A 9,375-nucleotide genomic window follows, 5' to 3' on the forward strand; every position below is an offset into this window, starting at 1 on the left:
ATGCGAGATACGGACGATAACTTAGATTAATGCCTCCTTACCATCTCTGAACAGTTTCCGGATGTGACCGTCTTCAAGCGTGAACAAAAGCTTGACGCTTCCATCAGACTTATTCTTGACGCCACTCGGACGCCATCACCCGCCGTGGTTGCTCAGTGGCTATGGTGTTGGGCTGCTGAGCACGAGGTCGCGGGATCGAATCCCGGCCGCGGTGGCCGCATTTCGATGGGGGCTAAAACACCCGTGTACTTAGATTTGGGTGCACGTTAAAGAACCCCAGGTGGTCGAAATTTCCGGAGTCCTCCACTACGGCGTGCCTCATAATCAGAAAGTGGTTTTGGCACGTAAAACCCCACAATCTAATTCTTTTTTCGGTCACCATCACCGGGCTCACCTTTCATTATTGTCGATGGTTTATTGTATAAGATGAATTGTTCTGCTGAGAGCGCTCCACTTCTCGTGGTTCCCCAAACATTGAGACCTTTGATCCTTCAGGCCATGCACGGTGACATCATAGAATAAAGAACCAGCGACATCGCGTCAGGCCACCTTGGCTTTGCTAGGACGCTCCACCGACTGCGCCGACGTTTCTATTGGCCCAAGCTCTGGAAGACGGCGAAGCAGTACGTTTCCAGCTGTGCAATTTGCCAACGATATAAGCAGTTAACGATGCCTTCTGCGGGTATCCTGCAGCCAGTTAAGCCGCCGACTTTGCCATTTGAAGAAGTTGATGTCGACTTGCTGGATCCCTCCCCCAAGTCTACCACTGGACGTCGCTGGATTATTGTGTGTGTGGACTATTTGACCCTGTCGTTTGTCACCGTTCTCGGGGGCGTGCGGATGTTACGAGACACAGGGTTGGGAGACGCAGGGCAGCACAGCAAACAGATTTTAATTACACTCAAAACTCAATTGACTCAAAACAAAACTCAATGAAGGAATGGTAACACTTATGTAACCCAAACATATCCTTATCCCCGTCTACGATAGTACTAGGCTTTTTCTACGTTAAAGTCAGGCAACCCTATCTTATGGCGGCGCCGCTATCAGAAAGGAGCGCTCTTCACGGGTTAGTTGGTTACTAGGTTTACTTAAAATCTGTGTTCTAACGAAGTCAGGGTGGCAGGCCCTGGTGTCGCAGTCTCTACAGTGGAAGCCCAGATGCCGTTTTACTGTATTATGCATACTGTATTATGCATTTTACTGTATTATTGTCATGTGGCAGGCTTTATGTCGGTCAAACGGGGAGATGCCTTAATGAATGCTTGAAGGAGCACAACAACAATGTGCATAATACAGTAAAAGGGCATCTGGGCATCCACTGTAGAGACTGCGAAACCAGGGCCTGCCACCCTGACTTCGCTAGAACACAAATTTTAAGTAAACATAGTAACCAATTAACTCGTGAAATCATCGAAGCAGCGCACATCGCGTGGTCAAAAGACGCATGCGTCAGTTGCCCCTCCTTGTCGATTACGTCCAAAGAACTAGCATATTTAGCGGGGGGGGGATATGATGATTACAGTTATCTCCCCTCTTCACTGCAGCAAGTATGATTGATTGTGAATATATTTTTGGTTTTTTTTGTTTCTTCTGTTGGTTGGAGCTGTTATATATTCTTCGTTCCAAGCAATAAACTTCAGTTGCAAGTCAGCGCTCGTCCGTGACGTTTCTCTCTGCTTGTTCCAGTGAAAACCGCGCTGTTCTGTTTCAAATTTAGGCCTAAGGCTTTACGAAGCTGTCTGTCGCACGCGGAGGGCACAACCTGCTGGTGGACCGTGGCATTGAGGTGTTGCAATTTGCTGCCCTCATTCTAGTTAGCCTCGCACGAATTGAAATTACTCGTTCGACTCAAGGATGCGAGCTTCGTTCACGTGAACTTAGCATCTGAGTAGCTGCCCGATCTTTTGCTAGCCGAGTTGAACATCGTACCACGTGGGCGATGCGCTTGCAGAATTCCTCTCCCTTGCACTACTTTAGTGTTTGCCGAGTGTGTTGAGTGTACGCAGTGACAGCGGAGTCACCCCTGGTTTGCCGTCACCTGCACATCGTCTGCGCTGTTCCCCCGGACTACGATCGAGCCATCCCGGACAATGATGATGCTGCGGCCGGTTCGGCGCAGAGGCTTCGGCGGCCGCCTGTATCCAGCTCGCAACCCTTGGCGGCGGAGAAAAGAGCCGGTGGTCACCGACAGCTACTGCGGGTCTCGCCAGCAGGACGCGTCGGCGCGAGCGACGCTTGCTCGTGCAAGCGGGGTTCTGTTGGTATTGAAATGGCTCGGCACGTTCTGCCAAGTCATTTTGACGACCATGCCTACGATATGTCCTGATTACACACTGAAATTCAGCAGTTATACCGTTAAGAAGTTTGATTATATTTTGATGGTGATAAGGTACTCAGACTCTAGCGCCATGCAGACTATCCCTGGACAGAAATGAACTACATCCGGCGTTTGATAATTTAACGATTTCATGCCATAAGGCACACCAGTCGTTGGGCTCGGCTGATTGTAATACTTCATCGGAACTTCCACCTCGCCCTAAGGTTAAAGGTAGCAAGCTGACTGTTTTTAGAGCGCAGCTCTTTGGCGTCCGTTCCTGGGTTTCGCGTCGTCGTCGGCGTCGTCGTCGGCGTCGGCCTCGTAACCAGCTCCGCCCCCCTTTCATCCCCCCAGCGCTAGCAGCGACCGACTGATACCGCTGGATGCCGCTGACGCCGCTAGAGAGTCAAGATAACGTGACTGCATAGAACACCGTCGCCGCCATGCAGAAAGAGTATCAGTCAAAGGCATCAGTCAGTCGCTGCTATCTCTTCCCTCCTCCCTTTATCGTGTTGTCCGCTTGCTGCGCGCGCTTCTGCCCCCATCGTTTGCCGCTGGGTGTACACGCCGCCCCCCTCCGCTTCCGCTTACTGCTGGTTGCTCTCGACGGCGGCGATGAGCCTCCGCTTCGGCGGCGCGAACTGCAGGGTCTTCTCGGCGGCGGCGATGAGCTTCTGCTTCAGCCTCGCTTACTGCTGGTTGCTCTCGACGGCGGCAATGAGCCTCCGCTTCGGCGGCGCGAACGGCAGGGTCTTCTCGGCGGCGGCGCTTAGCCTCTGCTTCCCCCACGGCTGTGGCAACCTCGCGAGGCACTTGTATAGATCTCGTCTTTGAGAATCAAGCATTGGTGTACCAAGTCGAACATATATCAGTCTATTTCTCCGACCACAAAGCTTCCTTCATGACTGTCAAGAACTGTTAGTGGAGTCTTTGTTAAAGGAATACGTGTGAAAAAAAAAAATTCTGTGATAGCGCATACATGTGTTGCTCGATTCCTTTGCCTCAATCTATCCAAAAGGTGAAACAGCTTATTTGCTGCGCTCAAATTTCGCATTAGGAAGTAACGTAATCGTCGGTAATTTTTTCAAATAAGGATATGGCGGTCCCAAAATAACTGGGCATGATGCAAGTTGCGAAAGCTGATATTTGTTAGGGTGGGAGCTGCCCAGCGCCTGCAGTCCTCCGCAACGCTAGAGTGTGTATAGCGAATACCACGCGCCCTCCGCTACAGGGCTTCCCGAGAAGGTACAAAAGACAATCCTCGCTATCAAATCGGGGGATGCGTAGTAAAGGAAAGCATTACTTATGTGGCAACTCTGTTAAGAACGAAAATTTAGCTTCAGGTGTAGTTGTGTTGGACTTTCCAGCGTGCAGCCGAAAGTGCCCGCTTTGAAAAGTGTGTGTGGGAGGAAATAACATTTTTTGCCCACCCCCGCCCCGCTCTCGGTAGATACACCTAAGCCTGTGTTGCCGCCTCTTCGCGATGCACGGCTTCCCTCGAGGATCAAAAATTCACTCATCCGCCAGCGTTGTACGTAGCGCTAGCCTCCAAGGAAATGACTTCAACCCCGGAACGTCTGCATGAGTGAGTACCGCTCGTTATAGGATAGCAATGGGAGTAGCGCCACTTCTTGGCCTATACTAAGTTTATCGCACGTTATCCACACACATCCACCCCAACTCACGTAAACTTACACGCATTCTATCGAATGAATCACTTGAATGAATCACACTTGAATCAATATGCGCCGAAGCATGGGTATCCACGGCGACAACAACGACACGGCGACAACACCGACAGCACACTAATGTTCGAAGCTGAACGTTTCGCAACAGTCCACACAGTAAGCCAGTCACCAGCGATAATACCTATTTGCTACAAGTTATTACAACGTACAGAACATCTACGTTACAAGCCTTGTGCCCAGTGTTGTGATTGGCCGTTCACCCCGCGACAAGCTCCGGTCGCGGCTAACGCGATTATGGGGAATGGGCCGACGACCTCGTCAAAATGGTTCTCAAAACGGATGATGTATGGCCAACACGGGAGTACCTTGGTCAGGAGAGGTTCGGGCACTTAGACAAGGTACGGCCATCACTTGTCAGCCGCACAAATTGGCACGTCCACGCTGGAGACGCGGTCAGTGCAATGGTACGGTCCATCCCCTGTCAGCCGCTCAAATGGGCATGTCCACGCCGGCGATGAAGTCAGTGTACGATCGGAGTCAGTGTACGTCCCCTTTCCCTGTTTGTGTCCAGTGGTGTGCGTGCGTTTCCGACAAAGCTCCCTCCGGAGGGAAAGGGCAACAGACCTCGGGATCGGTGAGACCTGATGTCATCGGTCTCCTGACGCCGGATTGGGGGAAATGACTGAACAATGACCACGCAGGGCATAAAAGGAGCAACGGACGTCGGGAGTGATCGGCTGCTACAACTTCATCATGAACTTTTTCTGTATTACTTTGAATGTTCTTGTAAATATGCAAATATAAGCGTGTTTGCCAAACGTCCTGAATATCGAGCTCAGCCTCACGTTCCCTTACTCGTCCACGAGCAAAGTGAATTCCACATCATCGGACCCCCAGTCGCAATACCAGCAAGAACAAATCTATCGCAACTGAGCACACCCGCGAGCGGTCAGGCCGAATATTAAGAATCAGATAGTGACTGCCCGGGGAACTTTACCGAGTCAGAAACTGTGACAAGGCACTGCTTAAAAGTATTTGCTAAATAAAGAATGACGAGCTAAACACACTGATACTGATTCAATTCATAAGCGGAAAGTTAAGATAGCTTGGAATGCATTTTTAGCCTCGCTTTTATAACAAGCGCCGTATACGCTACTTGCGCCGTTTGGACAAGCGTAATGAGCTCCGAAAGCGCTTACATGCCATATGAAGCTGTATCCAAAGCTTCGCGAGTCGTCCACCCAGTCATGGTCTATACAATCAGATTGAAAGGTTACAAACATGGCACGATTCAAAAGAACGCAAGCAACGTAGTTTTCCTAGCATGAAAATGCACTTAGCTTGCAGATTATTCTTGAATGTTTTTGTGCTTCTCGAGACGTTCGTGGTAGCAGAACTAGGTTCTACAGAACGCGCTTGGCCACGTGCTGTTAACACGACGGTGACAATTACCCGAAATTTGTACAAGTTAAATGCCACATTTTCGCCCTTGATCTATACTTGAAAGCCGCCGTGAAGTAGTGATTGGTCTGAAAGCGGTGAAAGTACGGGAGCGATTTGTTCAGACGCGCGTGAACGAGCTCCTCCGTTGCGACATTTACGCCTTTTTTTTTTTTTGCGCAGTCAATAAGTCTTACTCGCCTGCTGTGTTCCAAATCTGAACACAAACTTTATTCCATTTGGCTCTGACAAGCTTGCGCACGTCCACCATGCAATCAAGCGGATCTGGTGAAACCGCTGAACCCGCAGCTTGCGAACACATTCAAATAGGTTTTGTAAATAATAAACTCCAATTTTATGGGCACCATGTGATGGCTATGAGGACCACTGCGCTCTGAAGCACAATCACAATGTGAAGACTTACCGATGTGAAGGCAACCGTTGGTTCATCAAGGTCACGGAGCATATATGCGTCGTACAGCGAGTTTCGGCCGCTTATATGTACCTTTTGAATATTAAACTGCGTTTTTGAAGCAACTTTTCTAACTTACAAGTCGTTAAAATATCGCCAGTTGTGCATTCAAGTCACTAAAAGAAAGTCGCTGATTGCTAAATAGAAAACTTTGCCGTAAACAGACAAAAATGTCACCAAATCTAGCGACAATATCGCTAAAATAGCAACACTGATTAAATACTGGTAAATTATAAAAAGCAAATCAGATTTTGTGTTTTCAAAGATAGTTGGGTTAGACGGCCCCAACAAACACGGAATGATGCAAGGGATGGTAGAATAAACTTGTTTTGGATTGCCGACCGACACCTTTCTCAGCAGTGCAGGTTCGCAAGGCACGTCCCACAGGCGTCTCGCGCCACAAAGTACGGTAACCCTTAACTGCTTAGTGTGGCCGGCCAAGCGCCAACTGCTGCAGCACGTGGCGGCGACGCCCAAAAAACAAAAAGCTGCCCAAGCATGGGATACGTCATAAAGAAATCGTATCTATGTTGTCGGCGCAATTCTGAGAGAAAGTTTCGCATCAGCTGTTGTTTTGCTGGATTTGTCACTGTGCAGCCGACAGTGCCCGCTTTCAGAAGTGTGTGGTGTGTGTAGAGGGGGGGGGATCAAATGGCCTACTTTTTCCTTTCACTTCTGACTATGGCGGGGATGGGAAGGGGGCATGCCTCCCCTTGAAGCGGTAGATGCGCCTCTGAAAAGCATGGTGTCACGCACGCACAGGAAATATAAACACATCTCACTCGATAACCACGAGCACGTTGATCTTAGCCAAAAGGCTAAGCCAAAAGACTCGCTGGCGCAACGCTGGCGTGATGAAGAGCGCTGGCAGCGAGAAGCGAACGTCTTCGTGCTGCTTCAGTTTCACCACGAGACCACCTTTCACGGCCAAGTAAATAAAAGCAGTCTTGAAAGTACTGGGAACCTCACTATTGAAGGTCAATTGCACTTATTGAGGTTCCTAGTATGACAGGCCTATTAGCCCGAATCAATGCTTAGATCAAGAGTTGAAAGAACATATATACTGCAGACTTACAGAGGTGGGGAAATTTACCAGCTGGAGCCGAGTAGACCCTGTCTGCTCATACATACAGGTGATGAGTGTGCTGAAGAAAGAATGTGGCTGAGACTCCGCGTGGAGCTGGTGGAGAGGCCAGACCTCCATTATCAGGGCTTCAAGCCGCTTTCTGTAGACTTGAGTGACCTTGGTCGGGAATCCAGGCGCCGTAGTCCCGTGTGCGTGCGTGTGTGTGTGCGTGTGTGTGTGTGTGTGCGTGTGTGTGTGTGTGTGTGTGTGTGTGTGTGTGTGTGTGTGTGTGTGTGCGCGTGCGTGCGTGTGCGTGCGTGCGCGCGTGTGTGTGTGTGTGTGTGTGCGTGCGTGCGTGTGTGTGTGTGTGCGTGCGTGCGTGCGCGTGCGTGCGTGCGTGCGTGCGTGCGTGCGCGTGCGTGTGTGTGTGTGTGTGACGCGCGCGCGCGCAGCTGTCAAGCCGTAGCAATCACTAAAATATAAGTGCGGTGTGCTATCGCATGCTTAGAAAGTTGGCGGTGCTCAGTTATGGCCCAGTTTTGACTATATATAGGCTTCCAGGTTGTCACGTGATGCACCCTCCTACTATTTTCATTCCTGCATGGTAGCAACGCGCGGCGATTGGCTGGCGCAAGCGATGACGCTCTCAGGGCAAGGAGACAGCACAGGTGCTGGCGATGGCATGCGTACGGTAGGGCGCAGGGACGGAGTGGAACAGTGCGTCGGACCTGCACGATCTTTAAAGCAAAGCTTTATTTGCGAAACCTTTCCGGACATTCCTGACCATGGCTGCTGGGTGCTGCTGCTGTCGTGCCGAATAGCTCACACCCAAACAGAAAAAAAAAACTAATCAAATTACGTGCTCGATAGTACGATCGAGCCTCTGTCCTCCAGCGAAGCAGCCCAACGCTTTAACCGTTAGGCCGCAATTTTTTTTTTCTTTCGTGCTATTCAAGCACGCATGACTACTGCGGGGAAACAAACAGATAAGCTATAGCTAAGAAATTTCTTGTAGTTGCACGGCGACGAAGACACAAAGACGGAGCACCATATAGTTCCTAATCATTCTTGAACCGTGCTGCTCAGGTTTCGGTCAATCTTTACAAGAATCACTAAAATGTGGGGGTATAAGGATAAACATCTTACCATTACAGAATGCCAATCTGGACGAAATTCGACTTCTTCGTATGGATGTTTCAGATGGACGATCAGTTGAATAAAATGAGTTGCTGATGAAATGATGGGTTCGGCATTTCGATCCACCATGCGTGTTTTCCTACAGGCTATGCATTCCAATGAGTAGAAACTTGTCAAAGGGTACATCGTCACAGCTAGTTGGCACCAGATATCGCGCGGAGAGTTCGCTGAAGCACTTCGCAAAATGCTATTTTATATCAGGCCGCAGTCGCACATATACTTCTATCGTGCCAACGCCAACTGGCTCTTTGAGATGATCGCCGCGAGTGTCACATTGCGATATAGCGCGGGTGCGGGAGAGCATATGCGCATGAGCCGGTTTCCTTTGTACGTCAAAGACGCAGGAATGAAATTAGCAAATTTATAGCGTTTAATTAACCGCTTCACGAAAGCTTCGCTTCACATAGATTCCAATATGTGCATTGGATCTGCATAATATTTTTTTTTTTCTGACTAGGCACTGGCACACTTGCCGCCAGGTTTTCTTAGGAAGAATGCTTCCACTGATTTCACAACTTATTCTCTTTCCTTTTTCGTTTTTTCTTCCTTTCTTAAAATCAAAGAGCGTCACTGCGCTATCTCTCGCCATGTCACGTAATGAAATAGCATTTCTGGATGAACACTGATGTCTTGCACTTGTGCACGAATGCTTGTTCTAGACAGAGACGGCTGGCATTATTTTCATAAAGGCTCATTTGACGGTTAGCGCTTGTCCTGCGGTGCATTCGTTCTTTGTGTTCGTTTAGGTAGCGCTGTGTCAACCAACGAGATGGACCGACCGGCCCTCACGAAGACGGTGCACAATTACTTGTAACCATAGGAGCAGCGGATATGCCTTGTTTCCATGGGATTTTGTTTTCTTTCCTTCAGGATCGTTTCAGTGAGGACTGGTGGGCTAGTTTGTAGTGTTATATTGGAGCGGGCTAGTTTGCAACGCCCCACAGGGTGCACGAGGGAAGGACGACAAGTGTTTCGTCACCTTTCCCTTTCTTCCGTTGTCAGAGGAAAGAGCCGCGTATGTTTGACAAAACTTAAAGTTGGGCGACTTGACGTACTATCATCGCTTGAGAACGCCTCATCTACACTTCTGTCATTACTCAGCTGCTCGCCCCGTCGTCCATTCTCGCTGGTTTTTCATAGGAGCCATCCCTGTCGCTGTGACATGCACCGCAACGCTTATGCGGATTGAAGT

This window comes from Dermacentor variabilis, chromosome 1 (assembly GCF_050947875.1).
Source record: "Dermacentor variabilis isolate Ectoservices chromosome 1, ASM5094787v1, whole genome shotgun sequence".
In the NCBI taxonomy this organism is placed as follows: Eukaryota; Metazoa; Arthropoda; class Arachnida; order Ixodida; family Ixodidae; genus Dermacentor; species Dermacentor variabilis.